The sequence below is a fragment of the Callorhinus ursinus genome, unplaced genomic scaffold, assembly GCF_003265705.2.
Source record: "Callorhinus ursinus isolate GAN/ISIS: 27379988/994484 unplaced genomic scaffold, GSC_fseal_2.0 scaffold14, whole genome shotgun sequence".
Classification (NCBI taxonomy): Eukaryota; Metazoa; Chordata; class Mammalia; order Carnivora; family Otariidae; genus Callorhinus; species Callorhinus ursinus.
The window spans coordinates 40,042,219-40,061,990 of NW_027397076.1; the positions used below are offsets into that span (position 1 = coordinate 40,042,219).

The 19,772-nt window shown below is 40.6% G+C and overlaps 1 protein-coding gene across 6 annotated transcripts in view; it reads right to left on the minus strand.

The window, feature by feature from the left end:
• Positions 1-19,772, minus strand: part of SRGAP1 (SLIT-ROBO Rho GTPase activating protein 1) — a 268,505-nt gene that overhangs the window by 169,165 nt on the left and 79,568 nt on the right. The gene's annotated exons all lie outside the window — the stretch shown is intronic.

A 19,772-nucleotide genomic window follows, 5' to 3' on the forward strand; every position in this document is an offset into this window, starting at 1 on the left:
GGTTGAGGGCTTTATTCCTCTCCTCCTTTGAGAAGATATGTCTCTCTTTCAATAGGAAGTTTATTCACATTCTAGCCAGCTGCAAAACAGTGCTGAGAGCCAAGTTCCTATTGCCAAAGTTCACTCTTCAAACCGGCAGCCTGAGGTCTGATAACCAGTTAAAATGCTCAACACAATCACTGCCTTTTGGTGGAAAACAGAGGCTCCATTGTTTAGAGATACATTTTCAAATTTAACTCTTCTAGAATTATGAAATTCAAAACAAGAGCTATTAGGTTCAATCAGTATCAGGGTGAAGGGAATTTGTGTGTGTGTGTGTGTGTGTGTGTGTGTGTGTGTGTGTGTGTGTGTGTGTGTGTTAGTTTGGATTCCTTTCTTCTTTTTCTCCCCAAAAGAATAACTGGATTACTCTGGTAATAAATTGTAACTGTAAGTACTTCGCAAACTGAAAAACTGCTTCAAAGTCATAAAATTCCATGTATGTGATCCAACACATTTCTAAAATACATTCTATCCTTTCAAATGAAAACATCTGATCCAAGACTCCATGTTTCCTAAAAACCAATGGCAAAACAAAGCACTCACTCAGAAGCTGGCATAGTTAAAGAGTACTTATGGAAGTGGAGGCACTTACAGGTATACGAAAATACACACAATGTAACTTGTATCCTCAGCAGCCTATCATCTTAGGGGAAATATGAAGTATAAGCAGATAAAAAAAAAACATACAGTGTGATAAGTGTCCTACCTATAAGAACACAGCCATGGGAACTGATGTATATAGACTGGATCAAGAGGAAGGGCAGGAATGGGCTGTCCTTAGAGAGAGATGGATTGTGGGTTGTGGGGAGACACTGACCTCCCTACCAAGCAGATGAATCTTATCCTAAGGGTAACGAGGGGCCGGTGATGGTTTTTGTTATGAGAATAACTAACACCAGGACCAGAAGTGTTCTCTGGGAAAAATTTAGGGCAAAAGAAACCAGGTGGTATTTTCAGTTGAAATGATTCCTCATACTGCTAAAGTGATGTCTGTAGAATAAAGTAGAAAAAACATATAATGAAACATATAATCATCTTAATAGACGCAGAAGAGAAATCATCTGACAGTATTGAAATCCATTCATGATAAAAACTCTCAGCAAACTAGGAACAGAAGTAAACTTCTTCATCCTGATGAAGGGCATCTATGACTAATTTATAGCTACTACTATACCTAAGAGTAAAAGACTGTATGCTTATTCCCTAAAATTAAGACCTCTTGCCATTCTCACTGCTCTGTTCAACACAGAATCAGAGGTTCCAGCTGGTGCATAAGCTCATTCTAAAACTAACTGGAAAACAGAAAGGACCTAGAATTGCCAAAACAATTTTGGAAAAAATAAGTTGAAGTTCTTATACTATGTAATTTTAAGACTTCTTATAAAGTTACAGTAATCTGAAGTGTGGTATCAGCATACAGACATATATATAGATCAGGAGAAAAAAAGAGAGTCCAGAAATAGAGCCACACATATATAGTCAGCTGAGTTGCTGTACATGTTCAATGGGTAAAGGAAAATCTTTTCCACAAACAGTGCTGGAACAATAGGTATCCACATATAAAAAAAATTAAACCCTTACTGAACACTATAAACCAAATTAACTCAAAATGGGCCACTGACCTAAATGTAGGAACTAAAAATATACAACTTTTAAAAGAAAAAAAGAGAAAAGAGAAAAATTTTAGTGACCTTTAGGCTAAGGAAATGCAAAATAAAACCATAATGAGATATCACTACACACTATCAGACTGACTAAAACTTAAAAAGACCCACAATATCAAGTGTGGGTGATGGTGTAACTAACTATTAGTGAGACTATAAAATGGTACTACCACTTTGGGAGACAGTTTGGCAGTTTATCAAGTTAAGCCCAGACCTACCGTGTGATCCAGCTAAGTACTCAAGAGAGTGAAAGTGGACGTCCACTTGTGGACTTGTACACAAATGTTCATGGCACCTATATTTGCAGTCAACAGTGGAAACAATTCAAATGTCCATCAACTAGGTTAATGGAAAAACAACTTATGATGTATCTATCTATACAATGGAATACTACTCAACAATAGAAGGAAACCATTGATCCATTGATATACACAACAACATGGATGAATCCCAAAGTAATTAAGCCAAGTGAAAGAAGCCAGACTCTCCCTCAAAAAAAAGATTATGTGATTCCATTTATATAAAACTCTAGAAAATACAAACTAGAGACACAGCAGATCAGTGGTTGCCTGGAGTGGTGGGCTGGAAGGGACTCAAGGAAGAATAGCAAAGGGGCATGACAAAATTTTGGGGAGATGGTGGTAGAAATGTTCGCTATTTTAATGATTTCACAGACATACACATATGTCAGAACTCATCAAACTGTACATTTTAAATATGTGCAGTTTATTGTATGTCAATCATATCGCAATAAAACTGTAAATAATTTTAAGATGGGAGGAAAAGAGCCATTCCATGAATCCAAACAGAGGTAATTAAGGGCAAAGTTAGGATGGTGACAATGGTAGTGTAAAGGAGAAAATGGAAACCAGATATTCCCCATTATTATGTTGGCTTATTTCTATTGTTCATTACAAAGATATCCAGTTCATGATGCAGTTTAGGGCAAAAGAAGATAGGAAGTATTTTTAGTTGAAAAGGCTCCTTATGTTGCCAAGATGCTTTCTGCAAAAGGGATGTCAGAGCCTGAAGAGATCAGGGTGTGGTGACTGGACAGAAAAGCTGTTGCAGAGGACGCTGGGATTCTGCCCAGATCTCTGCTCTGAAACTGAAGCGCTCACTCCTGCCAGGACTGTTGGCTGGGATGGCTCACAGCTCAGCTCCTCCCCAGTCCCTGTCTTGGCTAAAGACACCTCACCCAAGATTCTGCCTCCATTCCCCACAGTCATCCCAACTCCATAGCTTGCTGTGGGATCAGCACAACCTCCAGAAAAAGTGCTTATCCCAAAGCTCCACCCAATAAACAACCTGCACTCAAATCTCCATCTCACTCCCAGGGGGCCGGACCCAAGAAACCTCCCCAAAGCAGAAGTGAGAAATCTTGAGATACAGGCGAGGGCTCATGGAAGCGATCTAGACTGAAAGGAAGAATTTTTATAAGTTGGTCAGGGTAAAGGAACAGCGTTCCAGAAAGCACCATTTTCAAAAGAGAAAATAAATGATGATTATAACAGACAGACAACAACAAAGCCCACAAAAGCAAGCGTGTGCATACTACACAGGGACAACGTCCTACAACATTCAGATGTCCCTAGAGTAATAATCATGATGGTAACACTTGGAAGGTGTGGGGTCTATAAGGTGACTCAGCTGAGATGTGGGACAGTACAGAACTGATAAGAAGATGGCTATTAGGAACTTGGCTGAACACCACGAATGATCAAAAGGGGAAGAGGGAGAGAGAGGAACAGAGACAGAGAAGCTCTTCTCTCCCAGGAAGAATCACCCATTAATATTAAAGTCAATAAAGAGTTAAAAGTAAAAGTGCTGAATCCTAATTTCTGCTCTTTCTTGGTGGGGGAGGGGTGGGCAGAAAAAGGATGTCAAAACAGGGGAATAGGAAGAGTTCTGTTTGTTTTATTTCCTGGGGCTGGGATGGGGGGGCTTCCTGAGGGCTCTGCCAGGAAGTCATTGTTTCTGCCTGAATAACTGAGGGGAGGATGAGTGACCTGTCCACATCACGACACAGTCAGGGGGTGCAGGGGACGGCTAGAGGCAGCTTACCTAGGAAATGATGCTTGCTGCTTGTGGAGGAGGATCAGCAGCCGGGGTACAGGTGAAAGAGCTGGGGGTTCTCTGCTGCTCGCTCACCAGCACGCACCTGGGTTCCTGCCCTGCTCCACAGCACATCTTCCATTACTGTAGCTCTTCTACGGTTCTTTTATGAGAGTGACAGAATGCTGCTAACACTCACTAGTCCCCAACGGCTTTTCGGATTGGGTTATTTCTTCCAAGCACTATCAAAGGCAACTATGAACCTTCAACTGTATGTCTTGCTGCATGATGGTGAGGAGAGCCAGATCCACTTCCTAGCAAAGCTCTCACCCTCACTGCTGCTCCTACAGCCGGCCTTGTGCGGCAGGGGCAGAAGCACAGGGCGGTCATAAAGTGCTGGCTTGAAACTCTACCACTCATCCCTGTGCAAACCTTAGCCCATTACTTAATTTTCTGGGACTCAGTTTCCTCAATTGTAAAATGGGGGAGATAACAGCACCTTCCTGGACAGAGCTGCAAGACCTGACCTACCATATGTCCCAGCACACGGCTGGCTACTACCAAAAGCTTACCGCCCATTCCTCCTTATTAGCTGAGTTCAATCCTAGCACGTATCATGCATGATATATACTTCCAATTGTCAGAGGATTAAGTATCTTTATCCACATTACATGAACTCCCTATGGTGTTATCTTTACTGAACTATAATTTAATATATGCTCCTGGACCTTTTTCCTGAGAGTAGATTTAAAAAATGTGTTCATCTCATATATTTCATAGACTTTCTCCCTATGACCTCATATAATAGCCATGTGCTGTGGATACCTAAAAATCACTTAAATGTTGGCTCAGATCTCTCTGCCCAACTGTAGATCTGTATATCCCATAGCCGAATGGGCATCTCTATTTTGAATACTTTCAGGCAACACAAATTTAACATATTCCAAACCAATCATCTCCACCCACCTCCAGCCCCCATAAACCCATTCTTCTTCCTTTTCTTATACCCCTAGAGAAGCAATACAGAATACTTGTTAAAAGTGAGGGCTCGGGAGCCAGTCAGCCTTACTTGGGTTCAAATCCTGACTCTTACCACTTACAGGCTACTGAATCTTTTTTTTTTTTTAAGATTTTATTTATTTATTTGAAAAAAAGGGTGAGGCAGAGACAGAGAGAGCACACAAGCTGGGGGAAGTGGAGAGGGAGAGGCAGACTCCCCACTGAGCAGGGAGCCTGATACGGGGCTCGATCCCAGGACCCTGAGATCATGATCTGAGCTGAAGGCAGACGCTTAACCGACTGAGCCACCCAGGCGCCCCCAGGGTACTGAATCTTGGACAAATTATTTAACCTCACTTTGCCTCAGTTTCTGCAACTATAAAATGGAGAAATAATACAAATGTTCTAAGAATTAACAGGCATTATACACTTAGAAATAGTACAAATGTTCTAAGAATTAACAGGCATGAATACACTTAGATAGGGGCCTGAGACATAGCTAACAGCTCAGTGAATGGTAATTATTACTATTAACTCAGTGGAAAAAAATAAGACTTTTCTTTGATGGTAGAGACTACGTTATTTCTTGTTCACCTTTGTACGAAGAGTTCCTGGCACAGTGCCTTGCACATACAAGATGCCCAATACATTTTTTTTACCAGAAAAATTTTTCTGCAGCTTATCGTAAAATTACCATGAGACTATCAATTGTTTTGCTGAATGAACAACCATACATACAGAAATGAGTGCTAAGAAAAAAATAGTTTCTTCTAGTGCACTGGCATGCTTCCTTCCACCAGACAATGAGTGATGCACAACTCATTGTGCTTCCCTTTCTGAAACCTGCAAGAAACACAGAGTTAAATTTGGGACTCATTTGTAGTAACTAGAATTAGCCTAGATTTTCTGGTACCTATAATTCTCCCCACTCACCCCCTCCCACCCAGTTACTTTGAAGGGCTCCTTTTCTCGTTTCTAATTTTAATGCTTTTACTGGAAGTTAGCTAAAATAATTTTTGGATGTATCCATTCATTAAAAATATCTATCTAATGAGCACTTTTATATGCCAGGCATTGTGCTAAAAACAATGACCAATGATGAACAATGGAATGAATGCATGCTGGGAGATGGCACCGGGAGAAGAGACAGATGGAAGGCGGTGTGGAGCAGTGCAGAGGGCAGGAGAGAGGAGAAGCTCAGAGGAGAAGAGACAAGCAACAGCAATGTGCACTAATAGTGCTCCGTGGCAAGTTTCAGTGATGGCAACAGTGGTTCATTAAGATGTTCACTGAAGCAGCTAGTGAGGAGCTATGACATACGCTGCAAAGTGGGGAAAAGGCTTCTGAAGAGACAGCCCAGTTGGGCCAACCAGCAAAATCACCATGGCCCCACTTGGGCTGGAAAAGAACAATAGCATCTGACCGGGAAGCAGAAGAAATGAACAAGAAAAAAAAGACTGCCATCATACCTAACAATCCATTGCCAAATCTACATACTTTGAGATGGCTTAGAATAAAAGGCAATAACATTTTAATTCATATTTATATTATATACTTTAGATAGGTCGTTAACTTAATTGCTTGGAAAGTCTATGTAAGTCATATTGTGTATGGTTATTCTCAAGTATGTTCTTTCTATTTAATTAAAGAACTATCAGAAGGTGTTTTCCTGGGGCGCCTAGGTGGCTCAGTCGGTTAAGGGTCTGACTCTTGATTTCAGCTCAGGTCATGATCTCAGGGTTATGAGATCAAGCCCTGTGTCAGGCTCCGCACTGAGTGGGGAGCCTGCTTGAGAGTGTCTCTCTCTCTCTGTCCCTATCTCCCCACCCCTGCTCACACACACTCACGCACGTGTGTTCACTCTCTCCAAAAAAAAAAAAAAGAAAAGAAAAAGGTACTTTCCTTATAGTGTAAATGACAGTCTCAAGGGCTACTAGAATTATCTGCTCACTTTGATGCCCACAGAGAATCTTTTCAACAAGACAACCTTCAATTTTTTTCTTACTTGAATGCAAGTAAAGGGAGTTGAGAGGGCAAGAGATTTGTAGAATTGATGGCATTGTTATAAATGCACAGAATTTCAGGTTCTTTATTCAGAGGAGTTCCCCTCAAGTTATTATTAGCATGCACTTACTCTTATTTTATAGAGAATTCTAATACACTCAGAGATCTGATTTACAAACCTGAAATGGAGGCAGTAGGTTAAATGCAGAAAGAGTCAAGAAGTGCCAACAAGGAAAGGTAACACCATAATACATTTTCTAAGAAAAGCAAACAGAAAAGCCCAGAAATCACAGCCAGGTGGGGTCATTTCATTCAATGGAATCCAGGCTCACTGGCAACACTATACTACAGAATAGCATTAAATTATTCTCAGCAAAGTTTAAGATATTAGGCAAGAATAAGGCTAATATGCTAGAAAGGCTTTCCACTCAAAGGAGTGAATTCTTCCGCTTTTTTTGGCATACTGGGAAAAGGGGCTGTGCATCCTTCTTTCTGAAAACACCGGACAACACTGAAGACTTAGCAAAGAACGTTCACACATTTTACTGTTAAAGGCCAGATTTGATGAAATCTAGGTAAAACTCTGAAATAAAATCCCAATTATGATTTTAGAGAACACCATGAGCTTCACCCTTTGTGTATGTAGCTTATCGTATTAGCTACAGATCAGCACAGACATTCCCAAGATAAGTCACTGGTTGAGCTGACAGCCAAATCCAACAGACCCAACTAGCATTTTTTTAACCGCGAAAAAAAGCCCTATCACCCAGGTCTCCAGTTAAAAAGAAAGTAATTACTGCACCTTTTGGCATGGTGACAGCCATTCTGTTTTTTGTTCAAACAGAAGGACAAGGGACGCCAGTTAATCTCAGCAGAGGTACCAAACTGCAGAAGTGCAAAAAGTAGGAGAAAAGACGTTTGAGGGAAAGAAAGCCTTGCAATTCAAGATCTATTTATCAGGAATTACCTCTGCCTCAAATACCTTACTTACCACAATAAACTTATCTTTCCTAGACCAGCGACACTACAGGAGACAAAAGCATCACTGACATTCAGAAGCCATTAAGCTCCGACAGTCTCTAGGGAACGCACGGAAGCAAATAATCGCAGCCCCCATCTCGAGGAACACTGCCTCTTATCAGGTCTTGGGGCGGTAAGGCACAACTATCGCGATGACAGTGGGTCTAGTGCTTCTTTAGGCAGCCTCCATTCTCCATATGTCAATGGTGCATAATTCATAGGGGATGTGCCACCTGCTGACTAAAGCAGGTGCCCTCATGAGCCTTTATGGTGACACTCCGAGGCATGCTGCCTCCAGCCATGAAAACACTGGAATGTTAGACACAAACGGAGGCACAAACAATTTCCCTAAACATTGTTTTTAAGCTGATGCTGTAGTTAGTGGTCGGCTGAACACAGATGAATACAATTAGAAACAATTAGCCATTCAGTGGCACTACCAGAGACAGTCCTCCTAGTGGCCTATATTTTACACAAAAAGCCAAGCCTCCAAGCAGAACACTCAACCACCCTGCAAGCGAAGGAAGTATAAAAACTGCTTCCTGTTTCCTGGCCGACCTCCACTCCAGACAGTGCTTCCCCACCCCGGTGACACACCGCCTACCCCCTTCCTCCCCGGATGCTCAACACTCCAGGGTCACCAGCTCTTCTGCTCAGCACTTTTTTTTTTTTTTTAAGTAGGGAAAATAGATAAGCAGCCATCTGAGAAAGACATCTGACAGACTATCCAGGTGGGCAACAGCAAAAGGGGGGTTGGAGAGGAGGCTAGGAAGGAGAGAGTCTAAGTTCAGTAAGAAGAAATAGGAGAGAGAAAGAAAAAAGAATGTTTCGCTTTCTAGAAGAAAAACTGATTCGGATGGAAGAGAGCACATCACTGGACTTGAGAGCTGCAGGGACTTCCCGGGTCCTTTAGTTCAATCTCTTCATTTTACAGAAAGGAAGTAAAAGTTTAGAGCCATTGAGCTACCTTCCCAGGGTCATAATGTCAGGCGGTTAACATCACTACAGCTTCCCTAAACTATGAGCACCCCTGGGAGAAAATGTTATCTTAACATGAGGAATAATTACTCTTCTCCTGAGAAGAAACATGTTTTTCATTTCATGGTTGCTGTGAGATGTTTCACAGAGCAGGCTTCCCTCTCCAGGGGAGGAAACAAACCTTCTTGGGAAGCCTGAGGCCGGCCAGTTAACCGAGCATCCTGAACAGTGCTAGGGCACACTTCTTAACTCCTCTCTACCTCTCTTTTCTGCCTTCTTTCTTCCATTTAATATATTAGGTCTCTTGTATTTTATGGATCCTTGCAAACTCCCTGAAACCTCTTCTGGAACAACAAAAACTATATGACAGATACCTTCTATAACATCTGCCCTTCCCAAGAACTCAGTGTGCTTCCCGGAGCAGGGGTCAAGTGTTACTGTTCTACTTGACATGGTCACAGCAAGAGCCTGAGACTAGTCTGGACTTTGGCATTCATACTTCTTCCTGTAGAATAAACTTCCTCCTGAGCCTACTGGTATACAAATTAAAAACTCAGTTCAGGCCTTTACATATAAAAAATATCATCTTTTGCTCAGATTAAATTGAGAAGTGTGTTCACAAACCTTAAGCCTTTGAGGCACTTTTCATTCAAAGTAAAGACATTTCAGACAAAAACAATTAAATGCATTTCTACAGGAATTTCACAAACAGCAGCAGAAGGTGCCAATGTGGTGAAAATTTTGTTTCTATTTCCATACATTTACAAATAGCATCATAATTTACAGCAACTTCCAGTCTTCAACTGCCCAAGGCTTCATTTTTATCTCGACGATATTACATAGGAAGGAATAAAAAAAAAAAAAAAGAGGAACAGAAAAAGCAATCAAGTGTTCTTTTCTACTCTATTTCCCATAAGGATGGGGTAAGGTTCTTTCTCAAGCTTCAGGACACAAGCAAGCAGACAGAAAGAGCACACTCTGGCTCAGCAGTAACAGGTGACAGGTGAGCACATCAGACACCTTTTCAAGCCTCGAAGATTCTACCTCAAACTAGGGTGGCACTTCCCCATCTGCAAGGGCTCTTAAAGGTCCCTACATAATTTATGTGGCTCAGAGAGAAGTGAAATGTGAACTGACTAAAATGTAAGCATTTAAATTTAGAAACAGAGAAGGCACCAAGCCAGCTTAGGCATGCAGATACTTGTCAAACTACGGGTCTTCATGAAGCCCTGCACCTCCCACCTCTAATCTCCTGTGCATCTCTCCACTCTTGCGGTTCCTTTAAGAAAGCGTTCTTGGGAAGTGTGGCCTGCTTCCCGTCTTCCTGGGGCACTCCTCTCAGTAGAAAGAACTCAGCAACCCTTTCTGGAGACTATTACATATCACTTGGTCCACATGTGTGGTGTGCTAATGTATAAAACACTCAACTTACTTTTTGGCTGACCTGGTAATCCAGGGCTGCCACGGCCGTGTGGGGAGATGACTGGAGACTCCAGGCTCACCATACCAAGGGGTGCTTCTAGAATCAGTGTGCTGTTCCCACACACTGTGAGCAGTGGGGGGGACTTAATACTGGGAAAAACAAAGGCTGCAGACATGGGTGAACAGAATAAAGAAAAAGAGTGCACTCATTTTATTAGTTATTAGGGAGGGAGCACAGTTTTAGGCAAGCTCCGATTGTCAATATAACCCACTACACGTCTCATTAAGAAGTTACAAAAGGCTGTTTATTGTTCTCATGCTAAAGATCCCTGTACACAGAGAAATCAAAATGTCAGGATTTTCCTGTCTTAGTCCTAAGGGAGATCAGCCTTTGAAGAGAATATCAAACTATCCAAATTCTGCATCTCTGCTTTAATTAATCGACCATATGGGGCCCAGATGTCATAGACAAGTTTGATTTGAACTAAGTAATGCATAAAATAATAATAAATTTCTTTTGAGGTATGGATAATACTAAATTATCCACATCTAAAATGAAATGTTCTGGATGGTTTTTGGATCTCGTTTATTTCAAGTTTTATGGTAGATTATATATACAATTATATGTAACAATTTAATTGAAATTGTCACCAAGATGAAGGGGCTTATAAAATTCTTATTTTGGTCTATATGATTCTGGGACCCTGTCGTCAACATCACAGCTTTTCCTGCTATATAAAGAATTATCAGCTAAAATTTTATTCCAACCAAATTATCATGGTAATTAATAATTAACATAAACATGTTTGACAGTAGTTTTAAAAAAGCACATCACATGGATAAAGCTAAAATCCTTCTTGTCCACTGCATCCAATCACAGAACTGCTTCTCTCTAAAAAAAAAAAAGATTCATCACTTCTGTCATGTGATGCATTTGCTTTTTAGGTATTTTTCCACATAAATAAAGCAGAAATAGATTTTAGAAAAGAATGAACTCTTTAGCCTTGAGTTCTTAGGTCCCCACAATCTAGTCCCAACTTAACTTTCTGATCTGGTAATCACCAACTACCAACAGACAACATCCACTAAAGCCAAGACTTCATCAGCCAAATACTGAGCACATTTTCACTCTTTCCTGGTTGTCTTTTCCTCCCCCTCCTCCACTTTGGATCCTGGGCCTCTAGAACGCTGCTTGGCGTAGAGCAGGCATTCAATCCAGAACTGATGGAGCATAACCACTGCGTCTTTTCATTCACAGTAAGATTTAAAATTAGTAAACTTGGATTTGAACTCTTAGGCAGGTTGTATCCTCTTAGCTTTAGGTTCATCATTGGTATAGGGGAATAATTATGGTCAGTTTTACGTGTCAGTTTGGCTGGGCCATGGTCAAATATCATTCTGGAAGTTTTTGTGAAGGTGTTTTTTGGATGAGATTAGCAGTTATCTTAGTAGACTCTGAGTAAGGCATAGTGTGGGTGGGCCTCATCCAATCAGTTGAAGGCCCTGAAAGAATAAGCTGACACCCTGCCCCTCTTCCCTCCCCAGCAAGAAGGAATTCTGCCATCACCAACTGCCTTTGGACACAGCCTGCAACTATTTCCTGCACCAGCCAGCCCTTCCCATCAGATCTTGGACTCACTTGGCCTCCACAATCCCGTGAGCCAGTTCCTTAAAATCAATCACTCTCTCTATGTACATGCTTGCATGTGTGCACACATGTGCACACACACACAGACCCAGACACATACACACCACACATACACCCCGTGTGTTGTTTCTCTGGAGAACTCTAATACATTGTCTTATCCACTTCACTGAGTTGTTGTTCAGATTAAAGTCAATATTGGATATGAACAGGTTAGCACATCGTAGAATTGTTGTATTAGTGAGAATGCTTTCAGCCCAATCCAAATGGCTTTATGCGATAAGGAAATTAGTTAAATTATAAGCCTATAAGTAGAGAAAAAGAAACTAGTTTGTCGAAGGCATAGTGGTTAAGTAATGATGTTCATGACCCTGGTTCCTTTACTGTCTATATTCCACCGTCCTGCATCTGGTTCTTCTTATGGTTGCGAAGAGGTTCCTCTTAGGCAGCAGCTCCAGGTGTCATACCAGACCAGATAAAGTCCACAGGTGATAAAGGATCATCTCTTTCAGTGTCCAAAAAAACATTCTCAAAAGCACCTGAGCACACTTCCCTTCACCACCATCTTGGCCAAGACTGGGTCACATGTCCAACCTTAAACCAAACAATCCCTAACACCTGGAAACAAAACTGAGACTCTTTCAACAAAGAAAGGGAGAACGTTTACTGAGAAGGCAACCAGTCTGATGCAAAAAGTACCTTCTAAGTTCAAGATACCATGGTTACTATGGCACTACCTACTCTTTAAGACCCAGCACAGGCCCTAGTTCTTCTGTGTATCCTCACACAAGCCCAAGTGAGTTCAAGCTCCTCTGGATTATTCTAGCCCTCTGTATTCATACCTCTCATTGCGTATTCACTGCATAGCATTAAGCAGTTTAAGATAATTTTGTAAAAATTATACCAGTAATATCATGGAAGGAAATTCAGCAACATACAAATAAAAATCACTCCTAGTCTCGTCATGAGAGATAACCATTACTAATGTTTCAGAATACTATCTTCCACCTTTTTTCCTTTTTTCTATTTATGTGTGTTCATGTAGGAGAGTAATGTCTTTGTTTGGTATAAATGTTCCTGGCTTTCCCAACTGAAATTCAAACTCACTGAGGGCTGGGTTTCCCTGTGTGTCTTTCCATCCTCCATATACTTACAGGATCTTAAAAAACTGCATGCTGACTCAAACTCTGTATATCACGGAAAGAAAGTTTAAACAAGCTGTTCTTTTTCTTTGGGGGATTAAGAAAGAAGATTTAATAAAACATTCCAAAACATGTCCACTAATTTCTCAGATGTTCTTTTTTACCAAGACTTTCAGAAAGCTTATTAAATTTCCTGGCAATAAGATATACTGCTTTCTCTAAGTGTTGTTTTCAGACAAGAAAGTATTGTGTAATTTCCCTGATGTTTAGCAATTTCCTTTATACTTATAATTAAGCTAGCCCTCCACTTAAAAATATGACACCAAACTAAGTAGGATAAATATAAATTTAGAAAGCATGACTCAGATAATTCCCTTCATAAGAGATAAGGTCACCAACACCTTTGTGTAAAGCAGTGTTTCTATACACTTAAATCACATTTTCAAAGAACTGAAATAGCTATTTGAAGGAAGTGTGGCATAAATATTATAAAAAATAATCTAATAATTTCTCTGGCTTTTGGTCTCTGATTTTACCAACAGGATTTTCTTAAATTAAGGCACAATTCTAGGTGGCATGAAACCCAAATGATTGCTTAAACCCTTCTGGGCTTGTTTTTATTTGCAAATATTTATTTACTGAATATCTACCATGTGCCAGGCTGTGTGCAAGCCGCTGGTGATTGAGTGGTACGTAAGAACAAAGGCATACTTGGAATACTCTGCTCTCCTGGTGTTCAGAGGAGAGACGAGGACCCAAAGACCCCACTGAGAGGGCTTCGGGGGAACTGAAGACTCTGTCCCAGTAACAATCCCCAATGACAAAGCATCTGCTGGCCCCATCTTCTTCTTGCCTTTCTCGTCTCTATCTTTGCTCATTAAACAAGAACAAACAAGTGTGCAATGAAACAAAAGGAATTCAGATTAAAACACTTATAGGGAAGAGGGGGGGTGGGTGAAGTGGTAAGTTGCAAATGCTGGGGGACGTGGGAGGACCTCCTCAAGACATGCATGAAAACACACACAACACCATGAAAGTCCAGGAGGAAAGGGACACGCTGTGGCTGAGATGACCCCTCAAATTCCCTTCTGCCCTCGTGAGTTATTAGCTTACCGCAGTCAGTATCTTTAAGGCATCCAAGGCATCTGTCAGCCTACAGATACTGAGCACATGGAGGGGCCTGTGCTCAGATCTTGGAAGAATCACAGATTACAGAGCACTAAAGGGCAACATAAGCTTGAAATAACTATGCATAGGAATAGACAAAATGTAAGAATTGTTGCAAGGCGGGTAACGAATGTAGCAAAAAATGGAAGAGTAAAGAGTTCTATGAGTCCAGAGGCCGGAAGGACTCCAGTGGGCCAGTGCATATTCCAAGGAATTAATGAAAGTGGTGGGGTAGCTTCTGGGCCTCTTAGGATGGGTGGAATGGAGGCAGAGAGATGGGGAAGCCACTTCTGGCAGGTGGTATGTCCCTGGGAGGCCAACCCCATGGAATGGACTCGAAAGCAGTTAGCAATATAGGAGCATAGCTCCGTCAAGAGGTCAGGCCTGCGTTTACTGACCCCCGGGGTCACAGATAGAGGACAGCGGAAGCAGCACAATGGATGGGCTCTCGAGAGTGCAGGGCCTCCGTGTGGGCAATAATTAACTGATGTTAGCGAAAGAGTCTCTTCCCTATTTTTCAGGTTAAAACTTCTACCCTTATGAGGGGTCTATCTTAGGGCAGAAAGACAGTATTTCTAAGGGTTTTGGACACAACTTTTCCACCTTAAGCTTCGCCTTTGCGTAAAGGTTATTTCAAGTGGCAATGATGTTTTCTTCCTTGGGTTCGTTCCCACATATGCCAGAATTACTTAAAGCTACAGGACATAGCCTGTCCCTTTTGTTAACATTGCTGTGCCACCATTCATTTCCACTTTATCCCACAGAACACTAAGAATGTCTTTGAATTACCATTAGTTCACTCAAAATTGCAAGACTGCCTCATTAAACCTGGGGCTACTTATTCAAGTTTTATAAGCTCCCTGAGTTTCTTCACATTAGATTCAAGCTCTAACTATTCAAGCTTTTTGTTCTAGTGTGCTGTTAGTGTACTTGTGCATCCTTTTTAATAAGGCATGAAAGAAAATGGCTTTTTTCACAGAGCCTTTTAAGTAACCCCTAAGTGCAGCAGTATGTTGTCTTATTTTCTACATCCTTTTTTTTTTTTAAAGTCAGCTCTACACCCAATGTGGGGCTCGAACTCACGACCCCAAGATCAAGAGTTGCATGCTCCACTGACTGGGCCAGCAGGGGTCCCTTTTCTACATCTCTTAAATAGTACTGACTAGATAGGATATTCTCAGTGAGTTAACTAGGTTTTTGTTTTTGCATGTTCTAATCCTAGTTAGAGAACGAATTCATAGACATTGCTATACCCCGATTTACTGAATGGAAAAAGTTCCTTTTCCCTTCTCTAACATTTATAACCTAGGTCTGTACCTGTGCATTCTTTGGGTGTCAGTGAACGAAAACTTCTTCCAAAATACAGTCTCCCAAGAAAAGCAAACTGCTGTCCGCAAGTAAGTATGCTTTCTGGCAGTAACTCAGGCACATGGTTGGCTGCAAGGTGATTATCTACTCCAGCCAGGCTCAGATCAGAATGGAGGAGAAAATGCAAAAGAACACAGGGTAGTGAAGAGGAGCCAAGAATGCAGGCCCTTCTCCCTTGTATACCTAAGAAAGCATAGTGCAAATGCAATCTTAAACACCAACGATAAAATCAAGTTACTTGGGTCTTCTGCTAACTAGGACACGACCAAAATTCACTAGTGTGTTAGGTCCCTAGGAGTATATTTCAAGGACTTTGGAACACAATCCAAAAGATTCATTAAAAGAATTTTATTTGTTATTTATTAAAATAACTCATGATAAATATTTCTTGGTATGACCACCATTCATACCATCAAAAGACGGAAATTTAATTTCAATGTGTTTAAGGTCTGCTGGAAAATAGTCATCTGCATGTGTTATCCTTTCCACGGGCTTTTTGCAAATCTAAAATAAGTACAGAAGATCTAAAGGCAAATCTTATATGGTAAGAATAAATCATATATCTGATTTGACATAGTCAACTGTTTTCAAACTCACAACCTAAGAATTTTTCTTAACATCTTGTTAGCCCCTGTCCCAGCGTCTTCAGTTAAATCTTGCAAGGACACGTAGACATTTATCCAATCTCTCTGGACCGACAATGTTCAAGGTATTCAATAGTCTGGCCTTGTCTTATTTTCAGACCTAACCCTACATAGTTCTTTGTATACTCTAAACCCTAAACTAGACCTCATGATCTGGGCCTGGCTTTCTAGCCCTCATTCATTTGCTTATGCTCTTCCTTCCTCCTAGAATGTACTTTCTATTGAACCTGTAAAAATCTTACCTACCTTATTTTAAGGCATCACTCAAATGTCTTCTACTTTGTAAAACATTCCTTGATCTTGAGCCTTCCTTAATAAAGTATGATATCCAATTTCTGAACACTCATAGCATTTTTGCCTTATTCATCTTGGTAAGACCCATAGTAACTGGCATCATGTCTTGTGTATGGTAGGAACAATAACATCTACTGCATAAATTATTAATTCTGATGATCCTTAAACAAGGGGAGTGTGAACAGTAAATTGAAGAGGAAAAAAAAAAGAAAAGTGACTGGTTTCACCAGTTGACCAATGGTATTTTGGCCAACACCTTCTTTCGTTCAAAATGAAAACCATATTAGGGGCACCTGGGTGGCTCAGTTGGTTAGGCACCTGCTTTCAGTTCAGGTCATGATCCCAGGGTCCTGGGATCAAACCCTGTGTGGGGCTCCCTGCTCAGCAGAGCCTGCTTCTCCCTCTCCTTCTACCTTTCCCCCCACCCTGCACTTGTGCTCTCTCTCTCTCTCTCTCTAATAAATAAATAAAATCTTTTTAAAAAATGAAAACCATTTTGAATATGTAGAAACCAAACCCAGAGTGGTTATGAGATAAGAAAAGCAGGGAAGGGCCACATTTCAAGTATATTATTCTACTACATTCTATTACCTCTTGCCCATTAATGGTGGATTTTTTCAGTCAACCCAGACACAGTACAAATGTGAATCATTTGCCAAAGTCTACAAAAATAAAACTACCAACATTACCTCATTATTGATGAAGAAACACACTGTAATAATTATAAAAGATTTTCTTTACATGACTTGATTATTTCTCACTTAAAAACATGATGGTGGGAGGGTGAAGATACACTAACTATACAAATGCATTGGGATTAAGTTAGAAACATAAAGCAATCATTAGCTACTGATTAACAGTAAGAAGCACACGAATATAAACAAAAAGTTTTATAAACTATTCAGAAAACATTTATGCAAAAAGTCATCTGGCTATACTCAACTTCAAATGTAAAGATAGCATTACATAATACAAGTATTATTCTAGTGCCATATGTGACTTTTTCATTAGTGACACTCTTGACACTTTGTGAATTTATTCCTTCTCATCTCAATGAATATAATCATCTTTCCCATTAATACAATCGCAAACAATTCACGCAGTCACTCCCAATAAAAGTGAGGTGCTTTGACTTCTTCTGAGAGACTAAAAAGTTAATGTAAACTATTTCCTCATAATAATCAGGGACTCTTGTTCTTCCAGCACTGTCTGCATTCACAACTACAAGAGGAAAGTGACACCCAACATTTAGAGGGCTTTGAATAGAAAGGCCTCACAGTTTGCATCTTGGGTGTTTTAAAGTTTCTATGCTTTATCATCTCAACTTTGAGGAGTGCTTCCCCCCTGCTCCCCGGAGCATTTTAGATATGCAATATTTCACCTTGAAAAAGAAAAAATGATTTAAATAAAAAGAGGTAGTCTCAGGGCTCCCTCGTGAATGTTAGGATTTTCTGTCATTTTTCCATGTAAATCCAATGACGTGAACACCAATAATTTTTATGGAAGTTCACTATTAAGCCGACCTTTTTTGCCTTCTCTGGAAAGGCTTCCAGTGCTACTGGAAATGGAGAAAATAAAGTCCAATCTGTTACACAGCACCAGAATTACTGGAAATTGAGAATATAGCAATACCATAAAGCATTACTCATCAAAATATAGTTTTAAAAAAACTAGTAATTTTCAACTTTAGCTACATATTATAATCACCTGGGAGCTTTAAAAAAAACAAAACAAAACGAAACAAAACTGCAATGCCCAGACCCCATCCCAGACCAATTATATCAGAATCCTTTGGGATGGAGCCCAGGTATTGTTATTTTTAGAACGTTCCCCAGGTGATTCTCACATGCAGCCAAGGATAAGAACCTGGGGGGACTGTCATGAAGATCAGAGTGTTTTATTTTAAAATTTTATTTAACAAGAACTTAAAAACCACTAACAGACAATCTAACTCATTTAATTCTCACAACAACCTTCTAAGGTAGATACTGATTTCAGTCCCATTTGATTGATGAGGAAACTAAAGCAGACACTTAGATAAGCAATTTACCAAAGGTCCCAGGGACAATGAGCAGTACAACCAGGATTTGCATCCAGGCAATCTGGCTCCAAATCCCAGGCTCTTAACTGCTGTGCTGGCCTCCTTCTCCCAGAGATAATTCATCGACAATAAAATGCACAGACCTTAGGCATTCAGTTCAATGACTTTTGACAACTGTAGGCACCATGTAAGTACCACCCAACACAAGAATTAAAACACTTTCATGGTTTTCAGATTCATCTATGTTGTTATGTGTATGAGTAGTTCTCTCTCTCTCTCTTGCTTTCTCTATCCAGACTATGGTAGTATGGATACACCACAATTTGTTTAGTCAGTTATCTGTTGAAGAACCCCTTATATTCATTGTTTCCACTGGGAGCTATTATGAATAAGGCTGCTGTGAATATTCTCATTCAAGTCTTTTTGAGGATATATGCTTTCTTGTGGTTAAATGCAGAGGAATGAAAATGCTGAATCATATGGTAGGTATATGTTTCACTTCATAAGAAAAAGTCAAATTATTTTCCAAAGTGGATGTACCATTTTACACTCCCATCAGCAATGCATATCCCAGAGTGCCTTTTAGGGGAGAGCATGCTGCTATCTTCATAGTGCAAAGCATCCAGAAGAAGCAGTTTAGAATGTGACAATGATTCAGTATTTGACAAAAAATAAAAAAAGAAAAGAAAAAGGAAAACACGACCTAAGTACCACCACCACAGGTATTTGTCCTATGGCAGCATATCAAGAGTGGGTACTTGAGGGACGCCTGGGTGGCTCAGTCGGTTAAGCGTCTGCCTTCAGCTCAGGTCATGATCCCAGGGTCCTGGGATCAAGTCCCATGTCGGGCTCCCTGCTCGGCGGGGAGTCTGCTTCTCCCTCTGCCTGCTCTGCCTGCCGCTCCCCCTGCTTGTGCCCTCTCTCTGACAAATAAATGAATAAAATCTTCAAAAAAAAAGAGTGGGCATTTGAAAACAATGGTGTTGCTAGACATCAAGGCAAACAAAACAAAGGAAAAACCCACTAAATATACCCCTCACTTGAAGATTCACAATGCATTTCAGCATATTAAATATACACGAATGTGTGTATGAAAAGCCCAATAATAAGGAAACAGTAAGGAAATCAGTCAACTGGTTAGTCATGTTTAAGCCAGCTGATCGCATGGGTCCCCATCTCCCAGTTCTCTGAGAAAAGGAATACAAGGCAGATTATGGTGTTCCCAATGTTATAATGTTTGGGAGACTGAGCATGAGAGCAGTTACCTCTGAGGAGACTGAGATGAGA